The sequence below is a fragment of the Falco rusticolus genome, chromosome 14 (genome assembly GCF_015220075.1).
Source record: "Falco rusticolus isolate bFalRus1 chromosome 14, bFalRus1.pri, whole genome shotgun sequence".
NCBI lineage: Eukaryota > Metazoa > Chordata > Aves > Falconiformes > Falconidae > Falco > Falco rusticolus.
In genome coordinates this window covers 14,628,711-14,653,354 of record NC_051200.1, presented here as the reverse complement: position 1 = coordinate 14,653,354, position 24,644 = coordinate 14,628,711, and the positions used below count along the sequence as shown (strand labels likewise).

The window sequence follows — 24,644 nt, the reverse complement described above, 5'->3', positions numbered from 1 at the left end:
CTGGAGGATTGGATATTGAGTAGTCATTATCAACAGCTGGAGAAGGTAGCACGACCTACTGAACAGACAGCAAGATGCATAGGCACTAGCAGCAGGGAAATCTAAGACAAGGGAATGCATGGAAAAAATAGGTACGAGGTAAAACTTGCGCAGCCAGCCCTTATGCAGCAAATAAAGCAAGGTCTTACTGACCTTGGCAGCTGTACAGGGCAGCCTTTGCATAAGAATGACTTGTGCTTAATATGCTATAGAAATTATTCAGGGACAAATACTCCTGTTTTCTGCAGCGCTGGGGACACTAGCTTCTTCCATCCCCAGCTGCAACACAAACACAAGTGCATTGCAGACAGGGTAAGAGAAGCACCCGATCCTCCTCAAGCACTTCCAGTTCTGCTTCCCGTGGCCTGGAGAAGAAAATCTGGTGCTGTCCTCCGGCTGAGGCTGGACCCTTCCAGTGCCTTACAGCAGCCACCTTTGAGAGCTGGTAGTAGCTGGATATAAGGGCAGCACGATGGGTGTCTTCCTTAATTAGCCTGTGCAGTTTGTGTCTGCTAATAAGAGATCTGCTAGACTCGGGGGATCAGAGAAGCGCTTTGCTCTCCTTGTCGTGCTGCGGTGAGACAAGCGGAGGGACCTGCACCTGCAGGCTGGTTAAATGCCAGGAGATGGTGATCCAGTAAAGCTTCGCTTTCCCGTGCCCCGGTGCTTGCGTGTAGCTCTTGGACAGGCCAAGCCCAGCTCACCTGCTGCTCAGCGTGGGCAGGATTACGATGGAGCCTGTACCCGGCGGCTCCCCACATCAGAGCCCAGTCCCCCTCCAGCCAAGGTGGAGGTGGGACAGATGGATGGTGAGCTGGCTGGAGTCTCTGCTCCCCATGTCCTGGGGCCTGGCCAGTCCCCATGACACCACCGGGGCCAGGTCTGTGCCTGCCAGGTCTGTGCCTGCGCATCTCTGCCGGTGGTGTTGCTTACTAAACCTTGCTACTTACTCAGTTCTGCCGTTTTTCACGGGTTTTTCTTTCTCTTTCCCACTGGAGAGATCAGCCCTGTAAACACCCATATTCAAGAGCAAAGCTGTCTTGAGAGCTTTGGCAGAGCAACGTCTGTGAGTCCTTTCTGTCAGGAGACGACCAGAGACAGCATTTGTTGATATTGATCATGGGAAATGTAATTAATGTGGGTATAAAGTGTTAAATGTTAAATTAAAATGAGAGATTTAAAAGCAGTCGATAGATCAATTCTGAGGCTGGGATGAAATGCTCAGACTTTCAAACAATAACCAGATTTCCAATAAAATCTCCACTGTGTGTAATTAAGGGGGTTGAAATATTAAATCAGGTGTTAAGGGAATGATGCTTAAATGATGTTGAAAACACAAAGATCCAGACAAAAAGAGCCCTCCTGCCTGCAGGCAGGGCCCCCTGGCTGGGTAGAAATGGTGTGGAGCTTGCAGAGTGTACTGAATTAGCAATTAAAACCACAAAAAGAGGAGAACGATGGGAAAACTAGAAAAATCTAGACTGCAGTGCTGAACGTCTGCCTAGAGGGAGGCAAGACGGTTTGGGCCTGATAGCACTTCTAATAACCTGGTCTATCCATGTGCACAGACGTACATATCTGCGCGAGGTCCTCTAGCCGGTGAGTCAGCCTTCCAGGGGAGTGAGGACTGCATGTTAACACTGACCCCAGCAGGGCGTACTGCCATACAAAAGACTTCCCAAGAGTTAAAAACACTAATTATCAGCTGCCACCATGTTTCAGTGATAGCACAGCTAGTCAATAAGAGCACAGGCGTGCAATTGATGTTTTGTTAAGACCTAAAGTAGCAATTAAGGAGAGAGGTAAAGTTAGGCTACTGCTGGTGGGATATATGGGGTGTCCTAGGGCACACGGCATTTCCAGGGCATTTCTTTGAAGTTTGTGTTTTTTCCCTTGCCCTATAATCCTATAAAGAAATAAGCAGAAAAGGCTCCAGAGTAGCAACTTCCAAATGTAAGTGGCCTATGAGTAACAACACCAAACAGGTTCTGCTTTAAGGGGCAGCATCAGGCTTTGCTTTTCCAGCCAGCTTAATTTTCTGATGCTGTGAGCTGTGCAGGAGGCTGCAGGAAGCATCTATTCCCTGAATATGTATCTTTGCTGTTATCCCTAAAGGGGTAATTCAGAATATGGGACAGACATAGTATTTACTACGGGCACTGCACCTGTCAAGGTAACATTACCAGAGGATGGAGGGTAAAAAACACTTCTCAGCTAGGTAAGACAAATAAAGTGGCTCATTAGCTCTGGGCGGTTATTTGCTAACCTTGTCCTGTACCTGTGATGTGATTATCTGTGAAGACGTAGCTGTAAGGCTCTCCAGAGCCTTGAAAGACACGTTTTAAGAGTATGTTCTCATTTTGTTTTATAATCCCAGTAGCAGCCTCTGCTGTGTAGTTCCTGAGGTTTAAATGCTGATTAGGTTAATGGATTGTAATGTAACCCCACCCAGTTGGTCATCAGTCCCTTAAAAATGCCTTGTGATTGTGATCATTATTGCTTAATTGCAAGCCCTGCCTTACCCATGGATTGAGCCAGGCTGGAGCTTACCTTGCTCCTTGCAGAGCGGAAGGTGAAGAGCAGGCGGGGAGGTGTCTGCAGAGGAGGACTCTCTTGGAGCTTTTATATAAAGGTCTCTAAAATTTCTACCGCCACATCGCTGGGCAGAGGTAACCTGATCTTTGGAAAAGTGCCTTTGTGCTGTAGCCTATAGAAGAGCTTTTTTATTAACAAAGCCTGAATGCAGGTTAGTTAAATTGTAGTCCTTGTATTCAAGGTCACTTAATTTTTTTAATTGCAAGCTTTCTCCCAAGTCTGGGGTTGCAAATGAGACTTGCTGCATCGAGCTCCCAGAAAGGGTTGGCAATGTGGCATTTCATCCCATGATTACTCTGTGTCACTCGGACACTCCCTTTTACCTAAGAGGAAAATAAGCTTTATAAACTGCTGTACATAGATTTTTAACTTCATTGCTGATACTGGAAGTCCCTAAAAGCATGTGTCTTTGGGAAGAGACTACTCAGTCTGCAGCAAATCATAAAACCATCTGGGGGAAGGCAGGGAGATAAGGATGTGATTGTGGCCAGGGACTCCAAAGGAGGTTTTCCTCCTTCACATGAGGCATGGTGGGGCTGTGGCGATCCTTGCCAAAAGGTATTGTGGGCACTCAAAGCTCGCACAAGTGCTGGAGAGGCTGGTCAAGTACTAAGCGAGGAGTTGGTTGGGGAGCAGTGAGCAGGCAAACCACAGCAGGCTCAGGAAGTCCTGAGTTAGAAATCGTGTGAGGCTGGAGAGCATTGGGGTGGGGGATCGTGTGTGTCTGCCTTGCTGTTACTCTTGGGCATTTGTGGGTGCTGCTGGTTCCTTGTCTGCAGCTGGAAGGAGGGTCATTTCTCCACTCTCTTGCTGCTTGGAGGTCTTTCCCTCTGCGTTCACCTGCCTGCAGACAGGAGCAGAGGAAGGACTGGCAGGCAAGGGAAACATTATGTCTGAGGACTTGCATGCTGGAGGGCAAGTCCCACCTCCCGTGACTGCCTGTCAAGGAGCATTTTCTTGCCCTGCCTGAACCATTCCTGTACTTCTGGTGCCAGTCTGCTGGATTGTTTCCACCTGTATCTTCAGCACAAGTAGGAGACCTGCAGCTCTGGGAAGCACAGAAGGGGTGAAAGGGTGCTTTACACCTAATCCTGCATGCTTCCCCTCTACTAAGCCTTCCCTTACTCCTTTCCTAGAGAGAAAATCAAGAAACAGAGCAGAGATACTAGTCTCCAGTCTTTTTGGATGCCTTGGTGTTCCCTAAACTATACCCCCACCAGATACTCCCCTGGGTTAACTCTGTCCTTGCAGATTTTAGGGTGAAGCTCCTTGCAGTGTCATTCCTAGCGGTCAGAGTTGGCTGCTGCTTCACTTGAGCTCTGGTGATCCTGGCAAAGCAACATGTGTATGGTGTCTGTGTCAAGTCCCGGTCTTGTTTTTCCTGACATGAATGCATGGAACAGCTTGTTCTCTGCTGTCTGTTAACCCTTGCAAAGATGCTTCATCTTCATCCCCTTTGTTCTTGTTGGCAGTGCTCGGTGGGTCAGCTCTGTGCTTTGGGTTTAGGGGCAGAGCCTGGGAGGGAGTTAATTGCTGAGTGATGATGGCTTTCCCCAGCTGAAGGTCTGCTCCCATGAGCTGTTTAAGCCTCTGTTTCTTGTATCTCTGTGCCAATCAGATTAGCTGGTGCCAGGAAACAGACCATGGCCTGCTTGCTCTTGAATGCACCCTTTTTCCTCCTTACCTGTTTATCCCAGTCAAGCCACTTCCCGCTCCGCCTCTGTTCTTTTATTTAGCTTTATTCCTTCCTTTTCATTTTCACAGCCTTATTCTGGCCCGTCTCTTCTTTCCCCGAGGCTGTCTTGCTGGGTTTTGACATCCAGCCTTAACAACAGAGTAAATAGTGTTCCCTGCCATACTGCTGGCTGCTCCCCTTGCAGCAGCGTGCCTTGCTGTGGCTGCATCAGGCTCTTGCTCTGGATTCCTTCCACAATGCTCACCCTGTTGTAACTTGGATTCCCTTTAACGTGCAGAAGTAGAGAGATCTCCAGTTCAGCAGAGCTGCTGAAGGTGGTCCTCTTCCCAGGAAAGAAAGGGAAACAGGTTGAGGAGGGGAGCACGGCTAAGGGCTGCCCAGCTGCCGTTGGTCCCAGGGCGGCTGCTGCTGCTGTGGCTGTCCGTGTGTCCCCAGGCATCGCTCTGCTCTTCTCCCAGCTGGACCCTTCCACTCTCCTGTTGCTGATTTCGGCAAGGGATTCGCTGTTGCAAAAATAAGGACAAAACCCCCTCAAGCTCACGGGACCAAGTGTTCCAGCCTGGCCATCTGTGCCAAAACAGGCCCATCCCCTGCGTCTTGCAAGGCCCCACCTTTATCCTTATTCTAAAAATAAAATGCAAGTACATTCCTTCCTAGTTACTTTATTCTGTTGTTCTGACCTCATTAGACTTTCCCAATAGAAAATTTCATTGAACTCCTTTATTAGTGGTGAAAACAAACAAGACCATTGGACTTCCTCTGGAAAAAATGCATCTATATCACAGGGAATTGCAGGGAGCCAAATTTCCACTGCTGAGTTTGTGCTGTACGCGTATGTTCCCTTGTATGCATTTAGTAAACAAAGTTGTCCTCATACTTAGAAGACTTTAAAACAATTTATCCTTTATAGCTGAACTGATTTCCTTCCCGGATTTGAAATAAATTGCTTCTGTAATGTTGTAAGGAGCAAAGTGGTGTAAGCTGGGGTTGCAAGAACAGCTGCTTTTTTCCAGACACCCCCCGAGCTAAATATATTTTGAGGCTTAGGTATGTGCATGTACGTAAGAATGATAGCCAGGTGATGGATTGCTAAGCCACATCATAAATTCAGTTCGTTGGACACCTTTGATTACCTCCTCTGCACTCTGCCTGTAATCATTCTCCTTCAAACATCCTTCTAATGTTCTTAACAGCAGCCAATTAAAGCAAAGACTCCACTTGCCATCTATCCCCTCTTCCCTCTGCCATCACACAAGCTCCTTCCCTTGGATGGGGGGAAATAAGTTCATTGATGGATGGTGGTTCAGAGCGCACACTCAAGGTCTGAGGGAACATATCCCTATTTGTTTGGGGTTTTTTTTTGTCTGCTGCTTTAAAAGCCAGCTTTGACAGACACCCAACCAGGCAGGGGTGGGTGCTTGTGTGTTTGCGTGTGGGTGGCTGGGGACTGCGGTGTGGTGGCAGGAAGGACTGGGCACGTGAAAGGCACTGTTCATCTGTACGTCTGCCCTGCCTAGCAAGAGCCCACCTTCTCAGGCTCCTGGTTGTGATTCAGTAGTTTGATGCTGTGTCGGATGCTTTCTGGAAGAAAAGCACACCATGGGCCTTGAGTGGGAAATTGGAAGTAATTCAGGTCACTAAGACTTCCACAGGGGAGAGAAGTCAGAGGCTGTCGCATTACAGATGCAGGAAGGTAAGGAAAGAATTGAAGATCTGAGGATTTCAGTTGGCGTCCGTGACTCAGGCATCTCAGGGAGAACAGAAGATATTCAGTCCCTGAAAAGTTGATTCATCCACCTGGTGGGGAGATGAAGAGCAATAAATAACAGATTTTTAGGGTATATGGAAGGCAGGAGAAGCCAAAACACTAACTCCAGATGGCTTGGGGAGTGCCTCAGGGGTGACTTTGACCTCCCCTTGCCTTTTACAGGGCTTAACTTTGTTGCCTCCTCTCCACATGCATCCCCAACCACTCTGTGTTCCACAGGGGCACCCGGCAGACAGCCCCTGGCCACTAGCTGAGAGGGTGGCACTTGATGCCAAAGTACACTGCCAGAACTGGCCCTTACACCTTCCATGTGCCTCTTAGCTCGAATGCTTCCCTGCATGTACTACAGCAGTGCCTCCCTTCCATGCTGGGAGGGTGCTTATTGCTGCGCAAGCAAGACTGGAGTTGTTGGACATGCCTTTCATCCTGTTGCAGCCTGCTGGATTAATGGGGCAGATAGATGTGTGTGTGTGCATGCTTTCCGCTCCCCCTCCTGTATCCTATTTCATACTGTAATGACTGTGGGGTCTGAAACAGATCTTATTCATCTAGTGCTTATACAGCCTCTGCTGTAGTAGTTTCTTAATGCCTGATTGCTGTTCCTGGGTTTTATCTGCCAAATGTCACTGAGAGGGACGTAACAGCCCCTGTTTGCAGAGGGATTAAGCGACCTGCCACCCGTGGCACCTGTGGCTGCAGCAGGGTTTGAGCCCGTTTCCAGGGTCCCAGTCTGGCACTTACCGACTAGAGCATCTTTCTTGTCTAAGTGGTGACCTGTGGTGACTACCTGTGTGATGATAATGCCTTTGTGACTAGGCTGCTGGCATGTGTAAGTGGAAAATACACTCTCAGATGTCACTATGTTTGCTTTTCCTGGTTGCCTGTGTGGTCTAACTTCTTCCTTTTAATCCTGGAAGGAATTTATCCTTTGGATGGATAAAATCTATCTGTTGGATGCTTTTATTACCCATCTTTCAGTCTCCTGTCATCATATCTGCAACCTGAGGATGCTGTTAAGAGGTCTGAGTTGTGGAGTAAGTCAAGGCTTCCCCATTCCCGAGTTACGAAACAATTCAGAAGTGTTTCTTGAGCACCTTTGTGTGCAGTATGCGCTTCCGTGTAGCCCGTAAATGATAGGTGTTTGGGTTATTGTGCACGAGTTCTCATTTTTAGCATATCGTGTAATTCAGATGGACTTGAATGTAGTATAAAGTAGCATAAAGACTTTGGAGGCCTGCCCTGTACGAAGGGGAAAATTACTGTCTGGCCCAGAGCGGTGGCTTTGTGATGACTGCATTGTGTTCTGGTGTTCTGTGTTTGTACCAAGCTGGTTTGCTGCCAAGTTACTTATGGCTTATCCAAGCGCTCAGTACAAAGAATGTTGGAAGAAAAACTATTTTTGTGTTCTGTGAATTCTTCCAGCTGAGAGAGAATTCGGACCCCTGTCCAAATGCTGTCGCCTCTTTCTGCAGGCCTGTGGTTGCCAGGTAGGACAGCTAACACGGTAGTGCGTGGAACTAGCGTGTGTGTGTGTAGGAGCACATACGTGCTTTGAGGAGATGCAGTATGGGACCCGAACTGAAAATGGCTTCTTGATGGAGAAAAATCTGTCTCCTTGAGCAGCAGGCTCTGTGATTGATAAGTCTGGAGCAGGAATTTTCCAGGCGCAAGTTACGTGTATGTGGGCAGAGGCACCTGTGAAGCACCAGACCTGTGCAGGTCTTCTGTGTATGCAGCAAGTCTGATACCTCCCCAAAGCCCCAGGCCTCCTCTGCGGCACAGTGACCGGCTGAGCTGGGCTTCTAGTTCAGTGTTTCTCCTGCTTAATGGAGAATATTGCCTGGCTTGAGGACTAGGGCTGTGCTTGGGGTTTAGAAGAGGCCCGTAGGTCATTCCTGCCAGCAGAATCCCACGGAGGGTACTTGGGTAAAGGCATGTCCCCGTCAGCCTGCCCAAACACGCAGAGAATTACCTGATTGGCAAGGACCTTGGGGTTTTCTTGAACACTGAGTAGATAATCAGATAGATTGTGGGATACATCTGCTTGATCCTATTTCTTATGATTACGTGGTGGGGAACAAGCCTTAATGAGCCTTGGCCTTTCCTGTCTTCTCTGTAAATTTGTTTGACTCGGTTGAGCTCTCTTTGTGCAAGACAGCTCTCTTTGTGCTCGGAGATGGAAGGATCCACCTCTGAAGCTGGCTGTGCTTTTGAGACGGGGGTTGGATTAGCTGACCTCCAGAGATCCCTGCCAACTTTTTTTTTTTTTTCTTTTGTGTTTGCAGCTGGTGTAATTGTGGTCCTAACCCCTCCCAAGTGCTGCTGGCACTGCAGAGGATTTTAGCACTGCTTCACAGCAGCTCAGTAGCTGTTTCTGCACCACAGAGAAAATGCTTCTTTTGGGTTAGCCACCCTGCTCTAACACAGCTCCTTGGCCCTTGGTACTGGGAAGCTGCCTCCCATAGGAAGCTAGAAAGGGTTTGTCGGGTGGGTCCCAACAGAAGGGAGCATCCTTCTCTGTGTATCAGTGGCTGGGGTGCGATGGGCACTGTGCTGGAGCCTGGCTCAAGCAGAACTCCCGCTTGGTTGCCTGATGAGCAGAGCATCCCCCAGGAATGCCCATATCCTGCAGATGTGGGATCGCAGTGGGTCACCGTCGCTCCTGGCAGAGAGCTGGAGTAGGAAAGGGGTCTTATCCTCTAACTGGTCCCAGATAAGCTGGTGGCAGGAAATCAAAAGCCCAAAAGAACAAAAATGAGCGTGTGGTTTATTCTAACAACAGATCTATTCAAAGGGAACTTCCCCCTGTTTCGCTGAAGCACCATACCGCATGCTGCCCTGGAACACCCTATGGAAAGGTATTTGTTCTGGTGAGGCACACGTGTGGGTCCAGCACAGCAGCTTCTGTGACTTTGTTCAAATACAAACAAATAAACAAAAAAGCTCCTTAAATTGCAATGTTTTTGTAATGCATTTTTGGCTTAGAAATCCCCAGCTGATAGTGGCAAATAGCTCCCAGCCGTTTGCCTGTGGAAGTGTTTTGGAGAAGAGCTGGTCCTGCAGGAGCAAAGGGAAGAGGAGCTCTTTAAAATTTGGTGAACAAGAGGTGGTGAAGATTGATGAAGAAGGAAAACAGATTGTGAAGATTTCAGGTGGCTGAGGGAAGAGGAGCACCATAGTCCACAGTGAAGAAGGGTAGATTTCAGAAACAAAGGGTGTTTTTTCCAATTATTTCCTTAACTTGGCATTTATTTTCCTGTGATTGTTTGCTGCAGGGTGTAAATGTGGAGAATTGTATGTATGCAAGGGAGGATAAAATTCCCCAAGTTATTTGTACTTTTTTTTTTTTTTTTTTTTTTCCTCTGCAGTACAGGGCTTCCTGCCCCCACAGTGCTTTATTAGTTTGGTTTGGTTTTTTTTCCTCTTTCCTGCCCCTGTTCTTCAGCTGTTAACTCTCCGCCGGGTAAGAGAGGTGCCTAGGTCATGCCAGGGCAGCTATGAGCAGTGGGAAGTGCCCGGAGCAAGTGATGGATGATCCATTTTCCTGAGGGCAGCAGCACTGCTATCCCTGCAGAGCACCACAGCCATCTTCTGGGGTGCCATAAATCCAGGAGCTTTAGCGAGGTTAGCGAGCCTTCTGAGAGGTGGGCTGCACTATGTGCAGCCTTCCCCACTAAGGAGCGGGAGGATTTTTTTCTTGTGCTGCTGTTTCCATAGAGGTCACGACCAGTAACCCAGTCGCTCTAGGCCAGCAGTATGAGCAAGTGTGGGGGAAGAGTGAGGAGCATTAGTGGCTCCTTCAGCACAGAGACGTGTGATATTTGCATGGCCAAACATCCACCTTGCGCACGCAGCCACCTCTGTAGTGGATTTGTGTCCTGCCAAAGAGGCTTTTTCATTGCAGCAGCATTGGGGGGTGGTTTTATTTGCATGTGTGGGTTCTGTCGTCCTGTTCTGAGCAGACGGCATCCAGGGCTGAGCAGACTCTTTGGCACGGTGTGTGATCCCTGGTGATTCATGGCCCCCAACATCTGCAATTAGACCTTGAACGGAAACTTTTCATGCATGGTCATGGTAGAAGAAACCTGCTCCTTTTCTGAGTAACTGGTAGAAGAACAAAAGAAGGTTTATTTTCTTCTAGCTGTAAAGGTCTACCTTAAATTAAGTAAACTGTTCCCCGAGGGAGAAAGTGTCCAGGTACGGAATGTTCATAAAGGAAATATTCAAAGTGTCTACCGCATCCCCAAAGTCTTTGCTTTTAAAGTATGAGGGGCAGAGCAAAAAATAGAATATTATTTTCTAATTTGAAAGCAAAAATAACTCTTGCAGGCAGCAGAAAATAAATTGACCTTCTTCAGGCTCGATGCTGCAGCCCATTAAGTACACAGGCGACGAGAAGCTGCCGTTTGCAGAGATGGCTCCTGTCCCAAGTGCACAGCCTATTTGAGCGTGGGGGGTGGGAGCTGGCCCATGCCAGAGGCAGCCCCGCTGTGTGCAAACTGTCCGTGTTGCAACAGCAGAGGAATTGGAGTCTATAGGAATCTGGGCACTGCTGGGTTTTGTGTGATACAGGATAAGAACCTTGGTAATCGGGACTTCAGCGGTGGAGAAACCATGCCTTGACCTTATGGGTTTTATTTTTGTGGTTTCTTTTGCTGTTGTACAGCATTTTTGAGCCAGTCCGAAGCAAAGCAGAGCTGCCCTGTGATCCAGTCGTGGCAGCACCTAACTTGCCATGGGCTTTTCTGAGGTCCAAAATGAGCTTCTATGTCAGCCAACTGAACCGGTGGCATCGTGTTCTTGGCTCGGTGGGTCCTAGATGGAAATATTTTTTTATTCCCCCCCAGACTCTGAAAGCTCCCCACAAATGTGGGTTGTCTTCTTTCATGTACTGCTGCCAATAAATATACTAGTATAGTATCCCCATATCCCCAGTAAAATCTTGCCCTAGACTATATCTTTTTGGTTCCTTTGAAGAGCAGGAATGTAGCTTCATGTGTTCTTCTTTATTGCTGCTGTGAAAGTAGAGTAGAAGGAAAGGACTGGGGGGGGGAAAAGCTCAGGTCTGGTTTTTTTTTATGGGAATGTGAAAATGCTATTGGATGGGTGGTGGTATTCCTCTGAAGATTTTGTTTCTCTTTCAGAACAAAACAGTTCAATGTCCTATTTTCATTTTTCATGTTTCTCTCTGCCGTGCAGTGTTTCCAGGAACACAGCATTTATTTGGAAGATTGCTAGTGGAAGCATCTCACTGCGGTTTGAGTGAGGAGTTTCCCATTCCAGCTTATTGAGGAGGGGGGCGGTGGGTGCACCAAGCTCTCCCATTAAGGGGCAATGAAAAGCTGAGGTTACAGAATAGTCTCAAAGGTGCAAGGACTGATGAGTGAGACTGTCATTTGTGCTGCCAGCTGAATTTAGTGCTTTGAGGAAAGGCCATAAATAAAGGTCTTTTTTTGGCTCCAACAATATCTAGACACCCAGAGATCATTAATAGTTCAGGGATGTGTTGTAAGTTGTAGTGGAATTGGTGAAAGATTTGAGGTCTGAATTTCGCAAGCTTCAGAGCACAGTTTCTCTATTACTGTGCCTCCAGGGTGTTGCATCCATCCAGGCTGGCTGGGTCTGAGCTTTCATTGACCATAACTTGCAAAACTGGGTAAAGCATACTGCAGTCTAGCAGTAGGGCTGAGCTTGGACTCAGGGGCATCCTCAGTTCCTCTGTTGTGTACTGATGGTTTGTGTTGAGGAGAGGAGCATGGGTGTCATCACATAGGCATGGCTGGAACTTGGCTTTGGGAAAGCTCCAGTTTCTCCTCACTGCCCATACTGTCCCTGTTCCACTTCAGGCAAAGGGGAGTAGCTGCTGTTCTCGCTCACCGGGGCTGTCAGGGCAACAGCACTGTTGCTTCTCATCTGAGCAGTCATGACTGGGAAATTGTAAAAAAAATAAATAAGGAACCCACCTTGCCACTTCTGCTAAGTCTTCGCCCCCCCCCAAAAAAAAACAACAAACAACCCCCAAACAAATAATAAAAAAAGTCTTTTAAATAGCATCATTTACACTTGGGAGCTGCTTGAGTCCACTCTGTCATATAAATTACCATCTCTGAACTTGGCTGTCAGGAAGCGTCCTCATGAGTTGACATCCATGCGGGGTGTCAGTGGAAGGGGATCGGTTTCGTGGAAAGAGGGAGGAATTTGAGTGTCAAGTGAATACGCTCATCCTCACATTACCTCAGGCAGCAAGGGCATCTCAGTCCCGCCAGAGGCAGGCCCTGGCGTGACCGTCGCTCCTCAGACTGCCCTTGTTCCCCTCCACTTCGGTAGCTGCAAGGCTGGGTCTGACATCTGGAGCAAGCCCTGTCCTGCATTTCAGGCACTTAGAGCCTGGCCCAGCAAGTGGCCCTGGAGCAGGGGCTTCAGGGATGGTGCAGTTCCCTTGCAGGGATAAAGGCCACAGGCTTTCCTCTCTGCTCTGTTGCTTTCCCCAGCTTTGATGCCGCTGCTCTTGAAATGAGATTGGCCCATCTGGTAGCGGAGGAGATGAGCTCTGCCAGACGGATCCGGCGTGCTGGGAAGGGTTCAAAGGCAGCACCTACCCTTTGTATTTCCTGCATGCTAACGAAGGCTGTGTTTTATGGAGCTACTTTTAATCCTTGTTGTAGTTGGTTTTGGCATGGATGCTTTTATCCTCCCATTTGAAAGAAGTAGGAGAACAAAGTGAATACAATGCCAATTACACCCCCACTCCCCAGAAAAAAAAAAAAAAAGGTAATACAAGGGAATTCTAAGGATGCATCATGGTGAGAATGCAGTTGTTTGCTGCCAGGAGTTAAAATATGTAGAACTGAAGGTTTATAGTGTCAGTGGTGGGTCCCTGTATGATGGTGGTTACCCTTTAACACGCACGCACAGGATCCTCGCTGCAGCACTATACAGCACTCGGTGTGATTTCAGCTCTGCATGCACGTGGTTTTTGGCTTTCCCTATGGCCACACGGAGAGGGCATTTGCAGCAATCCAAACATTGACAGAACTGTATTTGTTGACTTGCAGAAAAGCCCAACTCGTGCCCCTCTGGGCTGTGGGTCACATAAGCCAAAATGCGGTGACTGCTGCCTGTGCTTGCTGGCCTCCCAGCCTTGATAAACCTGCGAAGCAGATTCGTTTATTTAGGCCCTGATTCAGCAAAGCACTTCAGTACATGCTTCAGGTTTTCTTCTTTCCAGTAAGATTATCGGCAGGCTCAAAGTTAAGCACGTGCTTAAGCGCTGTCCTGAGTGCACAGCAAACAAGGGATGGGGCAGCATGTGCTGCTGCTGTGCTCTGCTGGTTGGCATGCAGGCTGCAGTATTGAGGCCCCATGTATTAAAAATTTAATCGTTTATTTGGCTTCCCCCAGTACAGGAGCCCTAGTCCCAGGGTCTGAGATGATAGAAAGTCATCAGCAGGACATTGGCAAATATTCCTTCAGAGTTTTCTGTTTGGTGTTGTCCCCCTCCCAGAGTTGTAAAATAAAATACCAACCACATTACATGTATCTGAATACTTCCTGATACATCTGAATGGTCTTGATATTTGTACTTTAATGTTTTGTAGGAATCATTTGACTTGCCTACCATTAACGTGATTCCCTCTACCTTGAGGACTGAGCAGCTTAGTGCAGATGTACCTGTGTGTGCGTGCACGTGTGTGCTCCTGAGCTGCATGGGTGAGGGCAAGATGAACATTTGGGCTGTTAGATTCTTTGGGATTTCTCAAGGCAGCAGGGCTGGGAAGTGACACATGTTACTTCACTCACTGTACTTCTTGGTGTAACTGTGTGTGAAGTTCAGACCCACCACATTCACGCCCCAGCATTAACAGACCCTCGCTTCCCTCGGAGGCTGAAGCTGTGGAATAGGCACTTAATGCACAAGATGGTTGTATTTCAGTCTGCTCGGAGCAGTTTTGGAGAGAGCATTCTTTCTAATCCCCACCCATATCTGACCTGTTCTAGCTTGTTTTTAAGAGCTGCACCCAGCTAGTCCCTAGCTCCCTCCAGAAGGTTTCTGCACATCTTTTCCTGCTTGCTGAACTCATGTGTATGGGGAGCCCACACATCAGTGAATGGGATTCCTATATAAATTTGCTCTGTTTGCAAAATTGAAATTGATTTAGAGCATCTCTGTTCCTTACAGAATCCAGAAGATGTGAGCGTGGCTAGATGTGCTTTTTTTCCTTCCCTTTGAAGTTTAAAACATGCTTAGCAAATCTGATGTTTGCAGTCTCTCTTCCCCACCTGATGTGCAAAAATGCAAAGGTCCTTCCAGAAGCATGGGTCAGACTAACCTTTGAGCTGATGCTGCAAGCTGGATTGCGAGGATCCGGACAGTTTTTTGTTATGAACTTGACTCTTAATTAGCCTAGAAAATACTTGCAATGTAGGTTTAACAAATGCTGGGATTGTTTTTTTTTTTTTTTAGTGTGAAATAATTCGATCTGTGAATCAAACAGCCTCTGTGCCCCACCCCCTGCTGCTGCTGACAGCCTCTTCCCACACTTCTGCCTTGGTAGCATTGTTTGACTGTTCCAGCTGCAGTAGGTTTCAGTTACTGATCAATGTAATTGCAATAACACACCAATAATGAAAGAGGAATTTAAGCTTCCTTTTCTTGTAGTTGAAGGTTCTTCTCCTGTGAAAGCTTGAAGTCTTAATAACAGTCACAGGAGCCTGTCAGCTGTTTGCAAAACTGGGTGGCTGTACTTCGGGAGGATAAAGGGCTGGATTTTGGGAACGTGGAAGCCGCTCGATCCATCAGGCAGCATTGGTACAGCTAATATTAGAGTGGGAAACTCTAGGGACAGCTTAACATTTTGGTGGATGCCAAGGAAGCCTTGAACAAGAATGCATTTCAAGTTGCTTGTTGTATAACAGGAGTTGCTGGGAGTCAGAATAATTCGAGTTGCCTTTAGTCTGGTGGAAAACTACAGCTGTAAGCAACGAGTTAACTTTTTCCATGTGTGTGTGGCTTAGGTTTCCCTGTTGCGTTTGCTTTTCGTTTTGTAGGCTCTGAATCCCTAGAGGAGTGACTGGGAGCCGGCTGGCTGCGTGTGCCATCCCCGGGCTGCTGGCGGAGCAGCTCTGCGGCTGGCGATGGGTTAAATAAAACACCTTAAAAATGCCAGGGGGTGATGGGGGCTGAGCTGCGGCAGCTCCTCCTGCTTTGTATACAAGAAAGCCACCGGCGGCTCTTCCTGCCTGCACGTTTCCTACAGAAAAGGGGGGGTGGGGGGCCTGTTAATGGAGGTGGTGGTGGTGGGAATAAAAAAAACAAACCGAAGAGCGCGATGCCGTTCCCGGGAGGGCGCGGGGTGGGCGCAGCCGGCCGCCGGCGCTGGGCCGGGGCGGTATCCGGGCGGCGGGCGCAACCCCCAGCCTCTGCCAGCCGGGGGCCGCTATGAAACAGGCTCTTTTATTGGTCGGCTGCCCGCGCCTGCTGCTGCAAGGGTGCACGCCATTGGTCGCTTGCTCGCTCCCATGCGCAGCTCGGTGCGGGCAGTGCCCCTGGTGCGGGCAATGGCTGCCGGCGCCGCGCCGCGCCGCACCGCCGGGGGCTGGGCAGCCGGGCGGCCCTCGGCCCCGCGCTGATTCTGTTTCTCTTTTTCCTGCAGGTTGCTGAAAAGTGCCTTTCCTGAAGCCACCGCTGCTTGGGATTTCTGTCTAGGGCTGCCTCTCTCTGCCCTCGCCCCCCCCCCCCCCCCTCCCCCGCCCCTCTCTTTTTAATTCGGCGTTGCTTGCGGTTCGTGCCCTGACGGCAACTCCTCCAGCCTTGCCCCCCCTTATTTTTTTTTTTTTTTTGCTCCCCCATCTACACGCAGTTTGCTCAGCCATTTTTTTTCCTTCCCCCCGAGTATGTAGCAAATACTTAAAAGAAAAGAAAGAGGGAAAAAAAAAATCAGACATCCTTTTGCTCGTTTTGATGCTCGCGAACCGTAATTTTTAGAAGCAAGAACAGAAGGAAAAAAAAACCCAACAAACCAAACCCCCGAAGTTTTCTCCCCAAGGACCGAGACCATTCCACAAACTGAAGTGCTGCCAGCAGCATATGCTTTTTGCAAGAATAATTGAAACCATTAACTGGAGAGCACAGAATTCTTTTGAAAGTCTGCCAGTTATTTGCAAGTAACTTCGGCAGTGGCACAAAATATAACACTTGTATTTTAACTTCTACAATTGCACTTTTAGGAGCTGGCCTCTAATTTGATTTTTCAGTTGTTTCTGATAAGATTTCTATTTATGATTGGCTTTATGTTTAATTCTTGTTTAAACAAACACGATTTGACTTAAATGAAAACCTAAGTGCTGATGAATAGGAGTTCTACCAAAGCAACAAGTTTAGTTATTTCTTCACGTTTAACTTGAATTCACTTTTTTTACCCTTTTTTTAAAAAAAAGAAGAAAAAAAAAGATCAGCAGTAAATATTGCCCTGAAGAAGGGTGCGATTGCTTGCATTTTAATTTTTCTTTTTTTAATATGGCTGTAAACGTTTCCCTGGTTCGTGATACAAAATGGCTGACGTTAGAAGTGTGTCGAGAGTTTCAGAGAGGTACTTGTTCTCGGTCTGATGCAGAGTGCAAGTTCGCCCATTCCGTCACGGAAGTTGCATGTGGAAAATGGTCGAGTTATTGCCTGCTTTGACTCCTAAAGGTGAGGACTGCCTTAACGCGTGCATTACCTAAGCTCACTTGCTTTTTCCTTCTCTTCCGAACGGCTCAGCGTGCTCAGGTGCGGGATGTGCAGAACAACTGTTTATTGCTCTGTTTCTGCAGGGAGATGCTGCTGGTATGGGATGTAGCTCCTGAAATCTGGGCTTGGTCTGGCATCGGGTGCAAGTTGCCTGGGTGCCAGGCATCGCAGGGAGAGAGAGGATTTTATCCAGAGTGTTTTCCGGTGGGAGCTCGGGTCTGATATAGCTGTCCTCGAAATGGAGAATGCGTTATGGGCAGCAAATGAAACTGAAATGAGGAAAGTGGAGAACTGAAACCCGGTGCTTTTCATTGTGTCCAGAGCCCGTTGGCTGCGCAATTCGGCACAGGGATCTGAAATGTGCTTTTAATGAGCAGAAATGAAAGCAGTCATTTTAAGATAATCAGCTTTATGTGTATTTCCTGGAGACAGAGTTGCAGATGCACTCTAATGCTGTCCTGTAGATGAGGAACAGCCAAAATATTTGGAGAGCCGTACTCCTGGAAAAATGGGTGTTGGGGGAGAACGGTTTGTGCAAGGGACACGCAAACATGATGGCTCTGCTAGGCCTGTCCGAGTTACAGCTGAGCCTTTTGTGCAGAGCCGATTTTGCAGGCAGTAAATGGCTCTTGGTTGCTTGTCACTGCTGGATCTCAAGGGGTGACTTTCAAAATTTACCAGATACCCGGGGTTTGAGTCGGGGCAGGGTCTGGGGGACTCCCAGGAGGGGGGGAGGTAAGCATCTCTGTTCAGGGTCACTGCACCATGGTTCTCAGGAAAGGAACATCTGCACTGCTTTTTTCTTCTTCCTGAAAGTGTGGCTCCTCAAAGTTGTTTTAAATAGGGTTGTAAAAACCTTGAGACATTATGGATAACTGATTGCTTTTGAGAGCTCTTGACATTGTGTTTAATGTTTTGATCAGAGTAATTAACCTGTTTGAGTTTCTGGAAGGGATACGATAAATTTTACAAGCTTAAAAGTTTTTCCTTGAACTTCAACTGTTACGTGAAAAGATTTGAGTTTAGTTTTATGAACGTAATGAGTAACAGAACTGGTGGAATTATGTATGCACAGGTTCAGACTGGGGCTGGATCCAGGCTGACACGGGTTTATCTGTTTTATTGCTGTTTGCGGCTTCTTCATATTTTTACTTCTGTTCACTTTTACCAAGAAGCTCAAGCTTCCTATTTGCATTCGGGTTTGTTCTTTTTAATCTGATTATATGCGATGACGCTTAGTTATACAGTGACTTTCAAATGTTCATTTACATTGCTGGTTTGCTGACAGTGAGAGACAAAAATACTTTTATCAGAGGGAAAAAAAGTCATGCCCTTGAAATTTTGTTAATTGTAGCCAGTGGCAGTGCAGATAATTTGAATGAAGTGATTAATATGTTTACATCTTATAGCATTTATTTGTGAACTGAAAGGAGCGCTGTCTTGCTGTGGTGGGTAGTACTGTGCCCCTTGCAGAACTTGCCTGATGTTTGCAGTGTCGTGGGAAGTGTTTCCCTGTGCAGCGCCCGGCTTGGCTCGGCTTGGCTCTGGGCTGCGCTTAGTCTGGTGTCACCCTCTGGGTGATGCTTCCCCCTGTGTGCTGTTTGCGATGCAGTGTCTGCGGCATGCCCAGGCTGTCCGTGCTGGCTCTTCTCTGCACAGCTGGGGCTGTGAGATGTGCAGGACCAGGTCTATGGGCAGCTGGGGTTCAAATCCCACCCACTGGCACGAGCAAACGCTTCTTCTGCTTCAGCAGTGGGGAATGGGATGAAGAACACCATGTTGAGAAAGCAAAAAAAAAAAAAAATAAAAAAATTCAAAGGAGTAGTATGATCTCCTACAGCCCAGTGTGTTTCCCATGTAACTGGCTGTGAAATGGTGTTCTTGTTGCAGTTTCCTCTTGACACAGTAGCAGATGCCAGTGTGTGCTAGTTAAGTGGCCTGAATTTTCCAGGGAAAAGATTTTCCCAGATTTTTCAGGCTTAGGAAAGCCTTGTGAACGGCCGACAGTCTGCCTTTGGCAAGTACACTGGGTAGAGAGGTCAGGACTGTGCAGAGCACTTGGCCGCGGGTTGATGGTGGGGTTGTTTCTGCACCCCACCTCTCGGACGAGCGGTGGGTCTCGGAGCACCTCCTTCCTCCAGTCCCACGGGTCCCAGCGCTCTCCTGGGGCAGAGCCCCGGTTCTGCTGTGCCTGGAGAGGTGCAGGCCCCCAGCGCTGCAGCCTCGGTACGTGCGTGTGTGCGTGCACCGTGTGTTTCCCAGCGGAGATAACTGCCCTGGTGACTAAACTCTCCAACAATAGTCTTTCTGTTCTTGGGCCAGAGCTGGGCTTGCAAAGCCCTGTTTGCAGGGGTGTCAAGGGACTCATGATCATAACGGTGGTGGCCTCCCTCGCTGGTGAGGCGAGAGGTGTTACATTCTCAGGCCTGTTAAGGGGAGAGGCTTTTCATGCCCATCCTGTGCATGTCTTTGTGCGCTCAGCCGCAGTTTCCCTCTGACAGCTGTTGAACACTGACCCTATCCTCTCTCCTGTGGAGGATGGCTGCTTAGCGCTCGTTTCATCTTTTCACGCCCTGCATTAGCAGAACATCTGTGTTGCTTTATTGGAGACAGGATATAGGATGCTTGCAGCTAATAAGTTTTCCCGTTGTCTTGCAGTCACCCAGGGCTTTGTTCAGAGGTTGCTTATCTGCATCCATTGTGCAGTGCTGTTGTTTTTTTCCTCACAGACCTCTTAAGCCTGAACAATGTCTTCACACAGGAACTTCTGATAACCCAGCATACAATGGTTTCACCTCGCTGGTCAGGTCACGCACAGCATCTATACGCTTACTGCACTATACGCTTACTGCACCTTGCTTTCTCCTTTTTTTTTCCTCTCTTTTTTTTTTTTTTTTTTTTTCCTCCCTTCAATCTCATATAGCGGTTCTGCCTTTGTTGCAGTGGTAAGAGCAGCAATGCTTCCAGAAGCAGTCAGACTGCCTCAGTGTGGGTTGTTTCACGGGTGAATGTCTGCTACCTGTAAGCTTGTGAAGAACACACAGGACTCCTGAAGGTAATGGGGGGGCTTCAGTGATGCTCGGGTGGGGTTCACCAGGGCATGCTCTGCAGGAGCGCTGTGTGGTTGTGCAGTGCTTTGGTCATGAAATACTGGGTCTTGATTAGGTTGGAAGTGCAGGGCTGGATCTTGCTGTCCTGAGCTGTGGTTCTTCGAAGGGGGAGTTTGCACATTTGTAGGCAGCAGAAGGAACCTTTCTCAAGCAGATTGATATGAAACTTAAAAATAGTTCCTTGTGAGAAGCTGTTCACAGATTTGAATCAGATGCCAAGGGAGCTCTCACTCTCTACTCGCGCTTCCCTCCTCGTTATTCTGGAAGAAGAGTGTTGTCTGAATTAATTTGTGTGAATGGAAGGCAAGCTGCACTGCTTGGTGGAGGGCAGTCCAGAGGCACAAGAGCCAGCCACCCCCCCTGCAGAAGAGATCATGAGGGCTGCTGGGCGGCAGCCGATGCTCTGTGGTACCTCCTAGGCAGATCCCGTGGCACCTCTGAGTCTCTGAGCAAAGCGGAGAAGCGTGCTGTCATCGCTGAAAACCCAGATGGCCTTTGGGTTCATTCATCAGCTTCCCTCCTGGGCTTGGTGAGCACCAGTCTGCGCGTAGCTGGTGCTTTTTGCAAGGGTCAGGACACTGTTTGCTGGCTCATGGCAGTGCGCACAAAGGCTTGTCGCGGCGCTGTGGTGGGGCTGTCTGCAAGCGCTCATCAAGTCATTAACCTTCCTATTCAGGCTGGATCAGGCAGGCGTGATATGAGGCTGTCTGATTCTTAATTCCCTGGCCAGCAAATTGTTAGTTCAGTTCTTCAGTTTCTAAAGATGTCAGGAAGGAAAAAAGCATCTTCTTTGGTCACTGGAAACACTAATGGAGCAGTAAGCTGGGAGACAGGGCATTAGGAGATAATGACATATAAAAATAAGTACGTGATGCACACCAGGTGTTCACAGAGACTTTAATTTATACTGCACACAGTTTGGGCATCTGCATTATGGACTCATGGGTTGTTTTCTTTTTTTTAAAAAAAAATATAATTCCAAGCCCGGCTTTGTGCTGTGGGGTGGGGGATTTTTTTGATTCTTCGGAGGTTTCAGAGCAGGAGGTTTTAGGGTTTAATTTGCTTTATGAATGTAGGTGTTTCTGTACAAAAATGAAAGTTTGGAAGATCATTTTGAAAGACAGAAAATAATGTGGTGAAAATTTCAGGGGTATGAATTTTGTCTTTGGGAGGTTTCATTTAAAAGCATTGTTAAGCTATTGCATGTTTCAAAGCAGTTCTGTGTTAAAAAAAAAAAGTGTGTTCTGTGAACAGGCATAAAATCAGGAGTTAGAAGTACAGTTTTGTCTAAATTTTCTGTTTTCTAAAAGAAGTGTTATTGTCTGTTAATAGTATTCCAAATCCTTTGGCAGTCTTAACAAGTTCACTGTGCTTGGGCAATAAACATACATATGATCTTGAAACTAGTGTACCTGCGGCTGTTCCTTACAGTTTTCATGCTAATTTGTACCTGTCTTATGCTGACTTGACTAGAATTATTTCTGACTGTTGCTGGTTTGCAATCAAATCTTTTTTTTTTTCCTCCCCCCCCCCGCCTTAAATAAACTCCAAACTAGAAACAACTAAAAACACCCACTAAACTTAGCATATGGTTACACTTCTACAGAGGAAGAAGGAAGCAAACAAAGCCATAGAGATATTTTTGGAGACACGCTGACTGCATGTCTCAGTGTAATGGAGATGCAGATAAACCAGATGAGCAGCGTTAAGCCAAGTCACCTTTGTGAGAAACCTTCACTTTTCGATTGGTCATTAAGGCACCTACCTGTGCTGCGACAGCATTTGGTAATGAGAAGTAGATCTGCAGCAGCTTTCTGCTTTGTCTGGATGCCCGTGTATTTTACGGCACATCATAAGTGCTTTTTATAACTGCTGAATCAAACATCTGAAAGTGGGGGAAAAATGTACTTAGACTCAGTTTCATTTATAAACCGTTGCTGTTGTATTTCCCTTAAAGGAGAGTGGGACTTCAAGGAGAACAGAGGACCCCATGAAAAAAAAAATATTTAGGCCTGATCCCTTCTTGTCTATGGGTTACAACAAGCTCTGTGTTTTCACAGCTTAATTTAATTGGCACACGTGCTGCATACGCTCTCTGCAATGTCTCCAGAAGTGTTTTGGCACAGCTGTGGGTTGATGACTACTGATGGAGAAGCTCACCTGGCAGTGCCTGTGGCAGGGCATCTCCCAGGCCTGCCCCTGTGTCTGGACTGCAGGTGCTCTCTGTTGGGGTCAGGCTGGTTACTTGGGTGGTGTGTGACCTTCCTGGACGTGTTCAACTTCCCAGGGAAAGAGATACCTTGTTGCTTTAATCTGCCTAGCTGATTTTTGGGTAGGACAGAGGTCTGTGCACAGCATGTTTGATTTATTTAGCATTATCCATGGGTTTCTCTGACATCCCAGTAGTCTCACTTCATTTATCTGTGACTTTTTGACAGCTGAACCGTGACAGATGAGCACTGGTGAATCTTGCCATCATTCAAAAGGTTCCTTCCCTGAGCTGTCCCCTTACTTCTCTGTTGCTGGTTACTGCCTCTGCAGCAGGGGTGGCAGGAGGACAGAGCACCGTAGACGCTGAATACGAAATCCAGCGTCTGAGCTGAAGTCCCCTTGGATGTAGCTCTGGGCAGAGGTGCTGGGTGATGAACACGTGTAACTGGAAACAGGCTGGTGTTGACTGGTGACTCTGCTGCAGGGACAGCAAGGGGCAGGAAGGCCTTACAAATTGCTAGCCGTTTTCAAAGATGTAAGGGAGAGTCCTTGGGAGGAATTCCGTGTCTGTGCTTTAAAGCAAGCGGGAGATTTTTGAGGCATGCTATGGAATAAGAAGAGGTTGGCCCTGTCCTTATCTCTACTTGGTCTTTCTGCAGTGGAGCAGCCTCAACAGGGAATGCTTCATCTTGACCTTCACATTTCCAAGGATGTGTGCTTTGTAAAACCTGGTGTTGTCCAGGAGTAACGTGGCAAGAAAGGTGAGATGTCCATAGGTTTCCTGGTGCATAGTCTAGTTCTAGTGCTACCCTGGAGGGATGCTTCCTTCTCAGCTCATTGCTGGAAGAGTGGAGGAAGTCCTGGGAGTACTGTGTAGCTCTGATGGAAGCCATGAGACCCATCCCAACATAGAGGGCTTCTTGGGGGCTCGTGGAGATGTGAGCTGGAGGGGCCACACGGACAGCACAGAGGTTGCTGCCATCAGTACAGAGGTAGATGTTAAAGAGCCTGTGAGGAACCTTGCAGGGAGTTGTCTGAAAGGAAGCACCCTCCACAGCTTTCAGTGCAACACTTGTAGTAGCAGTAGTTGAATACTCGGAGTTCACGTTTTCTTAATTGATTGGGACAACTTCCTCAAAGTGTTGGTCCTTCATATGCCAGATTGGCCTGCTTAACAGACCTCAGACTCTTACTCGTGGAGGGTGGATATTAGATGACTTTGGGTATTTGCTTTGCAGTGGGTGCTTTTCCCATCTAAAGTTGTAGGACTGTTGTACAGGCTTGGTCAATATGAACACGTTCATCAACTAGTATCAATAACAGTGAAAGCTGCTGTCCGACATGTTTTCTTGTGGAGAGGAGTATGTCTCTTCCCACCATCTTCTCCCACCTCTGGTGGATCTCTTGCATTGTCCCATGTGTGACTCTTCCCTGCCCATTGTGTAGCATTGCTGAAGCCAAGCCCGGGAGTGAGAGTCTCCAAGGCAGTGTTCTCACCCTTGTTGTGGTGGCCTTGGCCTGAGGACTATGAAAGCATCGGTGGGGAGGGAGCCTGGTGGGTCTTTGGCACCCATCTTGTGCTGCAAGGTGAAGCCATTGGGACTCTTCTGCCCTCCCATGGATTCCCATAAGCAGAGTGTCACGGCAGCCCTCCTGGAGTGCCTGAGGGGTGGGCAGCCCCTGTGGGGGTGAGCCCAGCGTTTGACTCATCAGGGGGATGCTGACCTTTAGAAGATATTTCTAAGCTGTCTGTGGCAGCGTATGGTCACAGGGTAACACCAGGTCTGGCCTGGTGTTTGTAGAAATGTCTTCTAAAGGTCTTGTTTCTGAACATGGAGTGTACCATCTGTGCCCCAGACCTCCTGACCCCATGTATCTCCTGAGGGCTTGCCCGCCTTTGCTGTTACCTGCTGTTTGGAGATGCCAGTCTCATGCCCGGTGCTCCTGGGTCAGGTTCAGGAGGCTGGCAGAGGTGTGGGTAGAGGCTGGCGTGTTGGGAGGCACTCCCGGTACAAGGGGCGAGCACAGGACCACTGTCTTTTTCTTTCTTCCTGCAGATAATGAACTTAGTACAGCTTTTTCTGGGGCCTCAGACTTGTGTGCATTTTCCCTTGAACATACTGGCAAGCAGAGCTGTGGCCACAAATTTGTTCTGAGACCGCAGTTTGGAGGCCAGCCTCCTCGGGGAGGCAGGCCAGGCAAATTCAGCAGTGGGGTTCTCCTGCCAACCTTGCATCTCTTCTCTCCTCAGTAGCCAGCCCTGGCAATGCGGTGCCTCCGCTCCTGTCTGCAGCTCCTGTTGCCCTGGTCTTCTCCCTGTGGCGTGAGCAAACCACCATCCCCAAAGGATAGAGCCAGCAGCGTTTGCATTATTAATACAGCCAAGAGTAACCTTGGTTTTCTGGTTGGGAAGATGGTGGTAAAGTGCTGACTGCTGCTCACACTTGCCTAAAAAAGCAGGAGAGAAATTCTTTAGGGATGTGACTCTAAACCCTT

At 48.0% G+C, this 24,644-nt stretch overlaps 1 protein-coding gene across 13 annotated transcripts in view; it reads left to right on the top strand.

Moving 5' to 3' along the window:
- The window catches only part of MBNL3 (muscleblind like splicing regulator 3), a 97,470-nt gene that overhangs the window by 17,446 nt on the left and 55,380 nt on the right, over positions 1–24,644 (top strand). For 5 of the 13 annotated variants that reach the window (XM_037408149.1, XM_037408152.1, XM_037408151.1 and 2 more), the window contains exon 2: positions 15,752–16,788. The exons of 7 other annotated variants lie outside the window; for them this stretch is intronic. The gene's annotated coding sequence lies outside the window, so the exon portion shown is untranslated. Of the gene's footprint in view, positions 1–15,751; positions 16,789–19,770; positions 19,883–24,644 lie in introns of all 13 variants that reach the window. One more of the 13 variants, XM_037408154.1, reaches the window with a different exon arrangement.